The sequence below is a fragment of the Lactuca virosa genome, chromosome 8 (assembly GCF_052849685.1).
Source record: "Lactuca virosa cultivar CGN04683 chromosome 8, Lactuca_virosa_CGN04683_v6, whole genome shotgun sequence".
NCBI classification, from domain to species: Eukaryota; Viridiplantae; Streptophyta; class Magnoliopsida; order Asterales; family Asteraceae; genus Lactuca; species Lactuca virosa.
Genome location: NC_136433.1, coordinates 90,521,449 through 90,538,329, shown reverse-complemented (window position 1 = coordinate 90,538,329; position 16,881 = coordinate 90,521,449).

Sequence of the window (16,881 nt, the reverse complement as noted above, 5' to 3'; positions counted from 1 at the left end):
TATATTGTCAACAAATGTCCTATCGTTGCTATGCATCAGGTATCCAAAATGGTACATCAGGTAGTAAGCTGTAAGGGAAGTCTGTTCTTGGATATTACAAAGAAGAGAAAAGAATGATAAATCGCGATGGTAATTCGAGAAATGTTATTGGAGACTCACTTCCCTTTTTTGTCTATCGTTTGCTTCAAAAATGTTCAACCACTCAAGAAACGATGATTACTCTATCATCTGCTTTTGAAAAGGAAAACTCCTCAAATAATGAAGGTAAGTGTTTCATGGCCCAGATCGTTGAATCTTACGCTGAAACTTCAATTGTCAGCACTGGGGCTCTTGATGCTGATCCTCCTCAAGTTGTTGCAGACCTTAAGACAGAATGGGGCATTACATCAACGTATCAGGTAAAAAATGTCATTAATTACTCCTCTGTTGAAAACATCAAAAATAATGACTTTGTTGGTCACCTTCGTTTCGATTTATTGGTATCAAATAAAGAAAGATCCTCTCTCAGCCTTGAGTTAAAGAAACTAAAAGAAAAACTTGTTTTTTTTGAAAAATCTCTTTCTACATTAAAAAGGGAAAACACATGTATCTCTCTGACCAATAATTTTCTACACACTAATAAAGAAAAAGCTTTTGATCATGCTATATGCATTCAACTCATTTTGAAAAATTGTGCCTCTTCTCACTTAAATTTCTCAAGATTTATTAATGTTAAGATTCCAGATCAGTGTGAGAAAATTCTTTGAGGTGATATAGAAGGTTCTGTTACTTTAACCAAAGCTGTTGAGACTAAACAAACCTCCTATAAAATTGACTGTTTAAAAGAAGATTTTAAGGATAGATTTGTGAGCTCTTATTTTATAAACCAAACTTTAATTGATACTCACTACTCGACTGACTCTAATTGTATCACTTTTTGGTCAAAAATTACACAAGTACTAATCAACCAAATTGAATAAGAGGCTATGATGTTCACATTGTGTAATAGCAAATGGTAAAATAAAGTGACACAATGGTTTACAAGGAAAGTCCTTGATCCTTGCTAGGATCTCCGACACAAAACCTTGGGAGGTGATAATGATCACCTGCCTTGATGATTTTATTAATATAAAATTATAATTACAGTGAATTCTTAGTAAGAATGAGTAAATAATTTCGTAGAGTAAGCTTAGACTAAAAAACAGTGTATTGTGTGTAGAATACAAGTGTCAATTTATAGTTAATCTAGCCAACAAAATGTCCGATATTTCCGGGATCCTCTACGACCAGCTTCACGAACTTTATTTGACCAAGTATTCCGGGTCTTTTGCATAGTTGAGATGATTCTTCATTGAGAATTGGTATTTCTTTGATTATTTCTACACACGTGTTAGTTATAGACAAAATATGACTGTTATAAATATTAATAAAAATAATAACGGTAATTAGCCGGGATCCTGAGGTAGTTGAGGATCCTGGATATTTGAGGATCCTGAATATCGTAAGGATCCTAGCCCTAACAATTGCCCCCAAGTTATTCCTGAAAATATAGGGATTAGTTTAGTAAATATTAAAAGAATAACTTTAATTAAATTTAACAGAGGAATTTAAAATTAGTCTTTAATGGATAGGTCTTATCTTTATCGAGATAATCGAGAAATGGTCAAATCATCTATGTTATCTTTTTCAAACTATAAATGAGGGCTTTCGGTAACTCCTCTTTTTACTCTTCCAAGTCGTCATCATCTCGTTGTGAAGGTAATCCTTTTTCCTTTTATTTGTTCTTCTGTTGTTTTGATTTTCCTTGTCATGGCTAAGAAAACTAGTCGTTCTTGAGCTGGCATTGTTATTCCTTCCGAGAACGATTTTAATGATCAAGGAATCTTAACCTATGACGAGGTTTGTTCTTTCGACAATGAAGACATGAAATCGTTGAAAGCCATCAGGGCTTTCCCTTCTGATGGGGGTTTTCGTCCTTTCGAGGCTACCGTTCAACCTGATTTTATGTCTTCAACGTGGATTTGTTTTCCTGAATACACATTCACTCTAGGTTTAACTTATCCTTTTACTGGTATTATTCTTGATTTCTTTTTGTGTACCCAAATCTCCTATATCCAAACTATGCCTGTGCTTTGGAGGATCCTCTTTTGGATTGATCGCCTGAATCAATCCAAAAATATGGACATTGGATTACATGAGTTGGCCTTCATCTATGATCTTTCTACATTCGACTCTTCTCGTTTCCTGTTAAAAGTTAAGATAACCAAACCCAACCTCATTCTGAAATCTAAACAAAACGATGGCACTTGGAAAGAAAAATATTTCTTCGTGAGACGTGACTCGATTGCTAAGGGGGATTCCCTGCCAAGATCATAGATTAAAAAGGGTAGGGAACAAATTTAGATATAAAGGATCCTGAAATTTACTTCCCTTATTTTTTTTGGTTTGATGCAGCATTCAAGTTTGAGGAGCTTATTCCTGTCGTCGGTGACTCTGAGGACAAGATTTCCACATTTCTCGCACTTCCTGCGGTTGAGAGGTCGTTTAGGCTTGAGTATTGCAGTCTCCAAGAGGGTTCCTCCATTATTGCTTTTATGACCACTGGTAATATTATTTTTATGGAATATGTCTTTTTAGAGGATCCTGACTTGACAGGGATCTCTGACAGGTTCGAAGACTACCAGGTCCAAGGCCCGCTTTGGTTTGGCAGATCTTGAAGATGATATGACTAGTGGTTTAATCAAAGTTAAGTAGGAAAAAGGTGCTATTCTTCCTCTTTCCAAGAGATCTCTGATGGGTTTTGAGCATTCTAACACTCCTATGGTGTACATACAACCCTAGAAACCTTGGATCTATGTTTTCTCTATTATACATGCAAATATTCATTTTCCAAGGTTCTCAACATAACTAGCATGTTATGGGGTACTTGTAATATAAAACTTTAGTAGAATAACATACCTTTTCTTGTGGTTGATTGCTTGGAGACTTGAGAGCCTAGCACCAATAATGTGGATGCCTCAAGTGGAATCAAAAATCACCAAAACACCTTGGAAGACTTGAGAGAATAGTGTACACCAAGTAGAAATCAGCACACCCTTTGTACTCACACACTAGTGCCATTTCATGTGCCAAAGACCTCTTTATATAGTATGGAGGATTAGGGTTACATTCATGTAAACCCTAATACCCATGACCTTTCATTTCCATAGGACCCATGGGTTAAAAACTCCACGGACGATCCATTCAAGCTTAGCCCAACCTAAATGAACTTGGCCCATTCTATATATATAAGAGTCCATAATTAATCAGTTCCTTTTGATCACTAAATTAATTTTAAAATAATTATTGATCAATACTATTTAAATAATATGATTTCACATTAATATATTATAACTAATAATATATTAATAAATCATAACTATACTATTCTCAAAAGATTATCCATACAAATTGTTTCGGTGAAGTGCAACCCAAATGGACCTTGCCGGGTCGGGTCAAGTACATACCAAATATAGTTACGGACTTAGACACCTTATCCAACAATCTCCCATTTGGATAAGTCTGATAACTATAGTTGCAAGTATGACTTCAGGAACCGACCAACAATCGTAGCTCTTAAAACTCTGTTGAACTATGAAGTGCCATTTTAGATAAGTGATCATATAATCCTCTGTTCTAGATATCAGCCGGACAAATACATGGAACAATGTCGTAATTATTGTCCATCAGTTTGTTTCCCGATTTCCGATTTGTTTGATATAGAACTAAACTGAACACATCAATTTGATTCTGACCGGGCCCGTCACATAGGTCAAAACAAAATCATCGAGGGGCCCAGATATCGCTTTTAATCCTCCAACGACTAAAAGGAACAGATAAACTTCGACTCATATGCTTGTTCTACTACTTGTTAAATCATACACAAAGGCACGTTTTATGACATCAAGTTACTGATGCGTTTTCGTACAATCAATGCATAACCAACTCATAGGCAACAACTCATATCTCTAGGTTTGAAGACTTATATGATATTACCGTCTCACGATCACTCGAGATAAATTCCATGAAGTGATACAAGTGAGTGTGGGTTTAATCCAATACTCAGAACTTATGAGCACTCATGAATGTTGTAGCAACTCTTTGCTATGTCCAACACCTTGGACATCTACAAGCCAAATTCATGACAGTCTTGATTCATACCTACTTCCAACATATGATTGACTGTGGAGAGTTTGAATAAAGTATTTATTCTGGAAGTCAAAACATGCAAAGTTGAAACAATAGTAAACGATTGACACAAGATTGCAACACCTTACTTATAAATAATCAACAACTTTTATTTCATCATCAAATGTCAATTACATTTTACGAGTTTCAGAAATAGCTATCTAATCTGTAAAACTAATCTCGTCCTTCATCCCGATGTGCCTCGCATGCTGCAAATGCCTAACCCTAGTCAGTCCCTTTGTGAGGGGATCTGCTGGGTTCTCTTCTGACGATACCCTCTTTGCCACGAGGAGTCCTTCTTCTATCTTATGTCTTATGAAGTGATATTTTTTGTCAATGTGTCTGGATCTGCCATGATCTCTCGGTTCCTTGGCTAAGGAAACTGCACTATTTTTGTCACAGAAAATCTCCATAGGCTCCTTCATAGTTAGTACAAATCCAAGGTCTCCGATGAAGTTCCTCAGCCATATCACCTCCTTCGCCGCTTCACTCGCTGCTATGTACTCTGATTCACAAGTCGAACCAGCTACTGTCTCCTGCTTGGAACTTTTCCAAGTAATTTCTCCTCCATTCATGGTAAACACCCAGCCCTACTGACAACGGAGATTATCCCTATCAGTCTGAAAGCTAGCATCACTATACCCCACTACTCTCAAGTCATCACTCCCACCAAGGGTAAGGACCCAGTCCTTAGTCCTCCGCAGGTACTTGAGAATGTTCTTCACCATAGTCCAGTGAGCCTTGCCAGGATTCCCCTGATATCTGCTGACCATGCTCAAAGCAAAGGCCACATCAGGGCGGGTACAAGTCATAGCATACATGATCGAGCCAACAATAGAAGCATATGGTAATCGACTCATCTCAGCTATCTCAGCCTCTGTACTCGGACTCTGAGCCTTGCTCAGTTTGGCATTATATTGGATCGGTAAGTCACCTTTCTTGGAATTCTGCATGTTGAACCTTTTCAAAACTTTGTCCACATAGGTGCTTTGACTAAGTCCAATTAGTCTTTTACTCATTTCTCTCAATATCCTTATCCCTAGGATATAGGAAGCTTCTCCAAGGTCCTTCATAGCGAAACACTTCCCAAGCCAGGACTTAACCTCCTGCAAAGTTGGGATGTCATTTCCCATGAGTAGTATGTCATCCACATAGAGTACCAAAAAGCTAACTATACTCCCACTTGCTCTGACATATACACAGGACTCATCTTCGCTTATCGAAAAACCAAACTCTTTGAATTTCTCATCAAAACAAAGATTCCAGCTGCGAGATGCCTGTTTCAATCCATAAATGGATTTCTCAAGCTTGCACACTCTATCAGGGTACTCTGCATTGACAAAACCCTCTGGATGACTCATGTAAACATCCTCAGCCAACTTTCCATTAAGGAAAGCGGTTTTGACATCCATTTGCCATATTTGATAATCATGAAATGCAACAATGGCTAGCATAACCCTAATAGACTTAATTTTTGCTACTGATGAGAAGGTTTCATCATAGTCAACTCCCTGAGTTTGAGTGAATCCCTTCGTAACCAGTCGCGCCTTATAAGTGTGCACTTTCCCATCCATGTCGGTCTTCTTCTTGAAGATCCATTTGCACCCGACTGTCTTACGACCTGGTACATTGTCAACCAAGTTCCAAACTTGATTGTCATACATGGACTGAATCTCGCTGTCCATCGCCTCTTTCCATTTAGAAGAATCAGGGCCTACCATGGCTTCCTTATAGCTGTTAGGTTCATCCAAATTTACCAGTGTACTATCACTGATAAATGTATCACCTTCTGCACTAATATGGAAACCATAGTAATGCTTAGGTGCATTCCTAACTCTAGCGGAACGCCTCAGAGGTATAGACTCGTCAGTTGGTTCAACAAGGGTTTCCTCCTCAGGTTGACTGCTAGGGTTTGAGGTTCCTTCACCACTTGACTCCTGAAGCTCTTCAAGGTCAATTTGCCTCCCACTGTTTCCTTGGCTTATAAATTCTCTCTCTCGAAACACCCCTTTCATTGCCACAAAGACCACATTCTCACTGGGTCTGTATAAGAGGTAACCAAAGGATTTTTCTAGGTATCCGATGAAAATACACCGCTCACTACGAGGTTCGAGCTTGTCCTGAGTCTCACGTCTCACGAAAGCTTCTCAACCCCAAATCTTAATGTGGTCTAAATTGGGAACTTTCCCAGTCCACATCTCGTGAGGTGTTTTGGAAACCTTCTTGATAGGGACTAGATTAAGGATATGGGCGGAAGTCTCTAAGGCATACCCCCAGAATGAGATTGGTAACGAAGCTTGACTCATCATGGAACGAACATGTCCAAGAAGGTTCGATTGTGCCTCTCAGCCACACCATTAAGTTGTGGTGTCCTAGGAGGTGTCAATTGTGAAACAATTCCACATTCCTTAAGATAGTCAAGGAACTCTGTACTAAGATAACCTCCTCCTCGATCGAATCGAAGCATCTTAATGTTCCTGCCCAACTGATTCTCCACTTCCTGTTTAAACTCCTTGAACTTTTCAAAGGTTTCCGACTTATGCTTGATTAAGTAGACATAACCATATCTACTGTAATCAGCAGTAAAAGTCACATAGAAGCGGTTAGCATCCCTTATGGCGGTTATGAAGGGTCCACACACATATGTGTGTATGAGGTCGAACAAACATTCACCCCTAGCACAAGTAGCAGTGAAGGGTGACTTTTTCATGTTTCCAAGAAAACAAGACTCGCAACTATCATCCGACTTTAAGTCAAATGACTCCAAGACTCCAGCCTTTTGGAGTTGGCCTATGCGCTTCTTGTTGACATGTCCAAGACGACAATGCCACAAGGATGCTTTATCAAACTAGTGGAAGAATCGATATGTAACACATTATTTCCTAAGTTGTCTACAACCGACACAGTTTCATATACACCATCACAAGGTAATGCTTTAAAATAAAGAACATTATTATAAAAAGCATTAATACCACCACATTCATTATCAAATGAAAAAGTAAACCCTTGTTTGTACAAACCGTGAAAAGAAATAATATTTTTCGCCATTTCAGACGAGTAACAACACTATTCAAATCTAACACTAACCCACTACTTAGAAACAAAGAATAAACTCCAATCTTGGTGACAGGTGAAGCTTTCTTATTCCCCATGATCAAGTTTATCTTTCCGTGCTCGACATCCTCACTTCTTCTTAGGCCCTGCAAATCATAACATATATGAATACCACAACCTGTATCAAGGACCCAAGAATTAGTATGTGGTGAGTTATTATACAATATAGTGTAGATACCTGCATGGGTAGGTTTGACCATCCCATCCTTAACATCTTGCAGGTACTTGGGGCAGTTTCATTTCCAGTGCCCCTTATCATGACAATAGAAGCATTCAGCTTCCTTTGGGTTGGAAGAAGGAGTGACAGAACCACCTTTGGTTCCACTTGAAGAGGAGCCATCAAGAGACTTTCCCTTGGTACCCTTCGAAGGGGTCTTCCTGTTCTTCCCTCTACTTTGCCCGATTGCCAGAACATGGGCGGTGTTAGGAGTAGGAGTAGTAACAACCAATTTGCCTTTGAGACCACTTTCGGCTGTCTTAAAAAGTCCTTGAAGTTTGCTGAGTGTGACCTCCTCCATGTTCATGTGATAGGTCATCCGGAATTGATCATAACAAGTAGGTAAGGAGTGCAGTATGATATCAATAGCCAACTCCTTGGGGAAGTTCACATTCAATTTCAGCAAACGGTCCACAAACCTTTGCATTTTCTGCATGTGGCCCGTGATGGGTTCACCATCCTTCATTCGGTTTGTTATCATGGAATAAATGATTTCATACCTCTCTTGACGAGCACTCTGATGGTACATTTCCATTAGGTCCATGTACGTCTCAAAAGGGTAAAAGTCCTCATAGGACTTCTGGAGTTCAGCTATCATTGTGGCCAACATGATACATGCCACCTTGGTGGCATCTCTCTCATGTGCCCTAAAGTCAGCGATTTCCTGTGGAGTAGCAGTAGAGTCATCAATTACTTTCAGCTCCTTGTCGAGGACATATTCCTTGTCCTCGTAATGAGTGACCATCCTGATGTTCCTGATCCAATCATTAAAGTTGGAACCATCAAATATGACTCTCCCAGAAAGGTTCATGAGAGAAAAGAAGCCTGTTGGGTTTGAGCCAGAAGCAGCATTGTTGGAAGACATATGAAAATAAGAAAGACAAGTTTAGATTAGATATAGAATCCTTAATAAGACACCCAAGTGTAATATTAAGGCTAGGACCCAACACAAAACTTTATAACTTGGAAGAGGGATGTCGTAATCCAAGCTATAAAATATTTGAAGGTATGCGAATGACGATTCACCAATTTCCACCATGAAAAACGAAATAGATACTAGGTTTTAATTGGATTGAAACTCCTAGATCTTTTGAGATTCATTGAACTTTTCAATGGCATGTTTAAATCTCGATTGTTCCCTCTCAAGTTTGTGACTGGGATACCGAGGATCACAAACAAGGTGTGAATAACCATGCAAATTAACTTGGTACCCTTAATCTTTATCACCTAATCAATGTGTCGGTTACCCACACGCGCTCCACCGATCTATGATAAACATTAAGTCACCCTTTTCCACTCTTACTAGTCCATGTTAGTGTGTCGGTTACCCACACACATTCCACTAACGACTTGGTAAGGTACAAAGTGTAATTTCATGGGTTTGCCACTCTTACTAGTCCATGTTAGTGTGCCGGTACAAAGTAACTAAGATTGGGGATTTATAAAAGGTTTAGTTACTTTATCATCATCATTATACTTTTAATGAGAACTATAGTCCTTGTCCTACCCATTTGGCTAACGACCCTCCACCAGTCAAGGGAGTGATGGGTGAGAGTGGACACCCATTAAGCTGCCATTTTATAGGCAACAACCTTATACCCCCCTTATAGACCGGCTTCGTGAATGAGGCCTACTAACGGTAAGACTGACTTGCTCTTATACATATATATTATTAACTTATAATACTATAAAGTATAAGGGTTGAATTTTAACTTTTAAAACTCTAGGGTTTGGAATTAAAGTGTGTGTGAGACTTTACAAATTCCAAAACTTGAGGGCAAGTTTTGAAACTATTCAAGACTTTTCATTTCTATAACTTATGAGTCTTAATGGTTTTAAAGAAGAGAATTTTGGAATTCCATAACTTGAGGACAAGTTTTGGAGACCATTAATTGGCATTCAAGATCAAGAATTACACTAACAAACAATTTGCAAATAATTCCTATGATCTACCAAAACTCATAAGCATGAACATCCATATCAAAAATTTCAAGAATCATATAAACATATATAAAACTTGAAAATTTGGTAATAACCATTGAAAATGGATTAGCATAATCATTACCACATCAAAAACAGGTTTTATAAGTCCAAAACAGTTTAGGGTAATGATTCTAGTCCATTTCCAGCAGCAAAACTCGAAAATCTGCACACAGGGCCTCCTACTCGCCGAGTGCAAGAACCTACTCGACGAGTAGGATGAATTTTCACTTGCACTCGTCGAGTCCCCCCATGGACTCGGCGATTCCACTGAATAGTTAGCAGAATTTCGACTTTTTCAAGCAGTTTGCATCAAGTATAAGGAAAACAAGCCTAGGCTCTGATACCACTGATGGGTTTTGAGCATTCTAACACTCCTATAGTGTACATGAAACCCTAGAAACCTTAGATCTATGTTTTCTCTATTATACATGCAAATATTCATTTTCCAAGGTTCTCAACCTAACTAGCATGTTATGGGGTACTTGTAATATAATACTTTAGTAGAATAACATACCTTTTCTTGTGGTTGATTGCTTGGATTATTGAGAGCCTAGAACCAATAATGTGGATTCCTCAAGTGGAATCACAAATCACCAAAACACCTTGGAAGACTTGAGAGAATAGTGTGCACCAAGTAGAAATCGGCCCACCCTTTGTACTTACACACTAGTGCCATTTCATGTGCCAAAGACCTCTTTATATAGTATGTAGGATTAGGGTTACATTCATGTAAACCCTAATACCCATGACCTTTCATTTCCATAGGATCCATGGGTTAAAAACTCCATGGACTATACATGCAAGCTTAGCCCAACCTAAATGAACTTGGCCCATTCTATATATATAAGAGTCCATATTTAATTAGTTCCTTTTGATCACTAAATTAATTCTAAATTAATTCTTGATCAATACTAATTAAATAATATGATTTCATATTAATATATTATAACTAATAATATATTAATAAATCATAACAATACTATTCTCAAAAGATTATCCATACAAATTGTTTCGGTGAAGTGCAGCCTAAATGGACCAATACGGGTCGGGTCAAGTACATACCAAATATAGTTACGGACTTAGACACCTTATCCAACAATCTCCCATTTGGATAAGTCAGATAACTATAGTTGCAAGTATGACTTCAGGAACTGACTAGCAATTGTAGCTCTTAAAACTCTATTGGACTATGAAGTGCCATTTTAGATAAGTGATCATATAATCCTCTGTTCTAGATATTAGCCGGACAAATACATGGAATAATGTCGTACTTATTGTCCAGCAGTTTGTTTCCCGATTTTTGATTTGTTTGATATAGAACTAAACTGAACACATTAATTTGGTTCTGACCGGGCCCGACACATAGGTCAAAAAAAAATCATCGAGGGGCCCATATATCGCTTTTAATCCTCCAAGGACTAAAAGGAACAGATAAACTTCGATCAGCATCTAGGATGCTCTTGGAATGTTGTCCTCATTTTCCCAAGCTGTAAGAACTCTGCATAGGCATTATTTATATTAATCTATCATACTTGTTATTTTTCATGTTGATATCCATGTTTCTTCCAGGTCTGCGCTCATGTTTCCCACGTTACCAACGACCTTAGGGTCCGTGTTGATATGGACGAGTTTGTTCTAAAAGAGCAGGAGAAGATGTGGAGGGTGACGAATGAGGATATTCTCCAAAGGGTGGAGTTGTTGAGCAAACAGAAAGTCGAAAAGGAGGAAGAGCATCTCGCGAATCTCGAGGAGGTGATTGCTGATGCAAAGACAAGTGATGCGATAACTATTCTGCAGACTAAGATTAAGCTGGCTGAGGATCTAGAAAACACGAGTTCCTGGGACGTGGACGGATGGTGTGTGGCATTGGCAAAACTGATCGATAATCCTGCTGTCGCCAACTAGGATCCTGTGTTGTTGAACAGAGGAGAGAAGAAGAATGATACAGCCAATGATGACTAGACCAAGGTCTAGGCCTACAAACAATTGGTTTAAATAGTTTTTGTTTTTGTTAGTGATGTAAGACAATTAACCTTTTGGCTAGGTTAATATGCAACCCTTTCTTCTTTTGAATGATATGGTAGCATTTTCCTTTTACATCTCCCTCATGGTTTTTCTGCATGGCTGATTGTCTTCGAGCTTCTCTTTAAGCAATGAAGGTCGATGAGGATCCTTAAAGGCAAGGATCCTTACTCTCATAGATCCTTAAAAATAAGGATCTTAGATCTCATATGGGAGATTTCTCCTTAGGATAACCTGTTTAGATTATAGACTTTGATAAAATCCTTGTGTAACATCGTAGATTCAATATATAACATGTTAATGCTATATTCCGGGGAGGATCCCAACTTGTGATATAATTCATTAGATAGATAACATGAAAATGTTACAATTCAACTGTATTCTCTGGGGAAAATTCCCAACGTGTAATACCTGAAGATGTTATAGATCTTATGTAATTTCTGGGCTAAGATCCCAATCTTTGATAACATGAAAATGTTATAAGCTTTAAGTAATTACTAGGGTAGGATCCTGATTTCTGGATAACATGAAAATGTTATAAACCTTAAGGATCTCAACTTGTGTTCAAAGATAAGAGGGTTGCCAAGCCACTGAATCGTGAAATGACCCCCTTACCCGTATCCCACAGTTAGATATCATGCGTCCAAGCGAGGTGTATAAACCATAGTTCGTGTGAAAGAGGTAATTAGCTCTTTAAACCTTAGAGGGGATTAAGTACCCTTAAGCATGCGAGAGATGACCAGTCTCTAGCTTGTGTACATGATATTTTAGAGATTACATTGTTAAATATAATGGAGTTTACCAAGTATTGAGATCTTCATGTGTCAAGATCCTTGTGTTTCAGGGTGTTCAAACATAAGGATCCTGATGCTCCAGGATCTTCGATTGTGAGGATCCTGATGTTTGAGGATCTTCAATCTTGAGGATCCTTAACCGTACGTTGTTCTGCATAGTAAACGTTAGCTAGGGGTGGGCGTTATTTAGCTAACGCCCCTCCGATTCTTAAGTTAGTAATGTATCCGAGGAGAAAACGAGTGACAACAAATTTTTTAAGGTAAAGAACATGTGTACCTTGGATTTGTTGTGGATCGGTCGACCCTACTTATATGTAGTATGCTTTGAGGCGTATAGCATTCCAGGATCTTGGCAGAATGTCTCCTTCGAGTGTTGCTAGCCAATATGCTCCTTTTCCTGCTTCAGCATCTATAAGATATGGTCATTCCCATTTGGGAGCCAATTTTCCTTCACTAGGATCCTTGGTGTTTTGGAATGTTTTCCTTAATACCAACTCTCCTATTTGAAACCTTCTGACCCTTATATTCCTATTGTAAGCCTTGGTGATTCTTTGTTGATGAGCAGCAATGCGTACTTTGGCAAGATCCCTAAGCTCGACATAGTGTGAAGATCTTGTGCTAGGATCCTGTCGTTATTCTCTTGGTATTGCAGCAAGTATCTTACCGTCGGGATCACTACTTCAGTAGGGATTACTGCTTCTGTCCCAAACACCAAAGAATAGGGGGTCTGACCTGTGGCTACTTTGGAAGTGGTTCTATCTGCCCACAAAACGAAAGGAAGTTCTTCTGCCCATCTTCCCTTCTTTTTGTCAAGCCTTTTCTTCAAATTGTTAACTATGATATTGTTTCTGGACTCTGCTTGACCATTTGCTTGGGGATGTACAGGAGTGGACATTATCATTTTGATGCCCCAGCTTGTGCAAAAGTCTCTTGTCCTTTTGCTGATAAATTAGGATCCATTGTCACATATGATTTCAGCCGGGATCCCGAACCTGTTCAAGATATTACGTTTAATAAATGATACTACCTCTTTGTCTCTTATCTGAACGAAAGCTTCAGCTTCGATCCATTTGGAGAAGTAATCATTCATCACCAACATAAATACTTTTCCTCCTAGGGCCACTGGTAATTTTCCTACTATATCCATCCCCCATTTCATGAATGGCCATGGGGAGATAATAGGATGTAGAGGTTCTTCCGGTTGATGCATGATGTTGTTGTGTATTTGGCAAGCATCACACTTTTGAGCATGTAGAAAGGAGTATTTCTTCATGGTTGGCCAGTAGTATCCTGTTCTTAGTATTTTGGAGCATAAGGATTTGCCCCCAGTGTGATTGCCACAATCTCCTTTGTGTATATCCTTTAAGACTTCCGCAGCTTCAGGATCTTCCAAGCATCTAAGGTATGGACCTGCCATAGACTTTTGATCGTAAACTTCTTCGAGGATCATGTTCGTCGGGATCCCTTTGAGGAAGGATCCTAGGGTCAGGATCTTCAATAGCCGCTATGCTTGTCGGATGTTTAGGATCTTCCAATTTTTTGGAGAGGGTTTCTATGGCTGGGGTTATTATGTGGGTTATAGGAATCTTCCTCACTGGTGGGATCCTAAGCGAGGATCCTAAATTGGCTAATGATTCTGCTTCTATGTTTTCTTCTCTGGGAACTTGGGTTAGGCTAAAGTTTTCGAAATCAGAAGCTAATTTTTTGAGGATCTCTAGGTATAATGCTAATTTTTCACCTTTCACTGCATAAGATCCATTTTAGTGATTGGTTAGTAATAAAGAATCAAAAAATACTTGAAGATCCTTAGCCAATTGTAGTCCCATGATGAGTGCTTTGTATTCTGCTTCGTTGTTGGTAGTGTTGAATTCACAACTAACTTCCTGGGGTATGATGTTCCCAAGTGGAGACTTTAGGATGATCCCTAGCCCTGTTCCTTTCTGATTTGAAGTTCCATCTATGAACAACGTCTATTTTCCCAGGTGTTCATCTTCTAGGAGTGGCTTGGCTTCCATGTCTACTTTGTTTTGTAGATCATCACAAAAGTCAGCTACAAAGTCTGCTAATGCTTGTGATTTTATGGCAGATCTTGGTTCGTATCTAATGTCAAATGTGCTTAACTTCACCGACCATTTTGCCATCCTTCATGACGTTTCTGGTTTTCTCATGACATTCTTGATAGGATAGTTAGTTTTTACATGTATGGTGTGTGTTTCGAGATAGTGTCTTAATTTAGTGGAAGCAGTTACTAAGGCAAGAATTAATTTTTCGAGGTGAGAGTACCTGGTTTCAGGATACAGTAGACTTTTACTTACATAGCAGATAGGATGTTGATCTCCGTTAAGATCCTTAGCGAGAACGACACTTACCGCATTTTAGGATATTGAGAGGTAGAGAAGAAGTGGTTCTCCATCTATAGGCTTCACTAGTAGTGGAGCAGAGCTTAGATACTTTTTGAGTTCCTGGAAGGCTTTCTCGTGTTCCCCCTCCACTCAAATTTCTTGTTCTTTTTTCAAGATATCGTAAAAGGGCTTGCACCTTTCTGATGATCTTGAAATGAACCTGTTGAGTGTTGTTACTCTTCCAGTTATCCTTTGGATGTCCTTTGTCAAAGATGGGGATCTTAGTTCCATGATTGCTTTGATCTGTTTTGGGCTTGCATTTATCCCTTTTTTGGTTATCATGTATCCAAGGAACTTCCTGACTTCATTCCAAATTGACATTTGAGTGGGTTCAGCTTCATATTGTATTCGTCCAGGATGTCAAACGCTTCCTTACGGTCTCTGAGGTGATCTTCGGCTTTCATTGACTTTACTACCATGTCGTCAATATAAACTTCCATGGTGTCCCCCAGCTTGTCTTTGAACATCCGATTCACCAACCTTTGATATGTTGCACCTGCATTTTTAAGACCAAAAGGCATTACGGTGTAACAATATATACCTGTTGGTGTTATGAATGCAGTATCTTCTTGGTCTGATGGTACCATTTGGATTTATTGGAATCCTGCTGAAGCATCCATGAAGGTCAGGAGTTCATGACCAGCCGTCGCATCTATCATAGAGTCAATATGCGGTAGGGGAAATGATCCTTAGGACAAGCCTTGTTAAGATCCGTGTAGTCTATACACACTCGCCATTTGCCATTTTTATTTTGTACGATGACCACGTTAGCTAGCCATCTTGGGAAATTTACTTCCTTGATCATTCCTGTTTTGAGGAGCTTCTCTACTTCTTCTTGGATGATCTGATTCCTTTCAGGTGCAAATTTCCTTCTCTTTTGCTGTGTTGGTCTTGAAGAAGGATCAATATTAAGTTTATGAGTAATAATACTCTTGTCTATACCTATCATATCTACGTGTTTCCATGCAAATGTCTTGCTTCTAGTTCTTAAGAAATTCAATAGATCCTGCTCGATCTGCTCAGGCATTGAGGATCCTATTAGGACTTTAGCTTCAGGATCCTCGATTCCCAGGGGCACTTCCTTTACGTCTTGTTCCTTCGTCTCTAGAACATGTCGTGTCCCTGCCTTAATTACTATGCTTAATGATTATTGGGGTTTGGTCGTAGATTTCATAGAGGTTTTGTAGCACTCTTTCGATTCTTGTTGATCTCCCATGATTTTCACTGTTCCCCATGGAGTAGGCAACTTTACACACTGATGGTATGTTGATGGAATCGCTTTCATTTCGTGGATCCATGGTCTACCTAGTATCACATTATAAGAAGATAAGGTGTCAATAACACATAAATTGTGTATAGAGTTTACCCCTTCTATGTATATTGGTAGCTTTATTTCTCCAATTGTGTGTTTCGTTTCCCCGCTAAATCCTATGAGGACTGAGGATCACCTGACTATTTCTGATTCTGGGATGTTCGTTCTTTTCAGTGCGTCTAGGAGTACAATATTGACCGAGGATCCTCCGTCAACAAGGACCCTTCTAACGAAATGGTGGGCCATGTACAGTGTTATCACGAGTCCGTCATGATGAGGATCCTGAATTCCTTCCCTGTCCATCTCGTCAAATGTGATTTCTTTTTCACTGCTAATCATGGTATTCTTTCGTGATCTATCTTCCTTTTCTATTTTAGAGACCTTGACGTTTCTTTTAGCCTGAGAAGAAGAGGTACCATAGATGTTAGATCCGCCTGAGATAACTTTAATTATCTTTGCGTAGAGGGTGGAGATCCTTGTTTCTCCAGGATCCTGTGATCATCATGGCTGTTCTCCTTGGATTTTTCTCTTTTTCTCCCGAGGATCTCTTTGAGTATGGGTGTTCGTTTGGATGGATCGGTTTGATCCGATCCAATCAAGTGAATCCAAATTGATTTCGGTTTTCAAAACATAGATCCGAATAGTCCAAACTAAATTTAAATCCGATCCGATCCGATCCAATTACAAATCGGTTGGATCGGTTTTTATAATTCGGTTTTCAAAAACCGAAACATTTTAAAACGACATATAAATATAATATTACCCAATTTTACACAAGAAACGAAAACAAATTATTTAGTTGTGATTTAAAATTTATAAACAACTACTAAA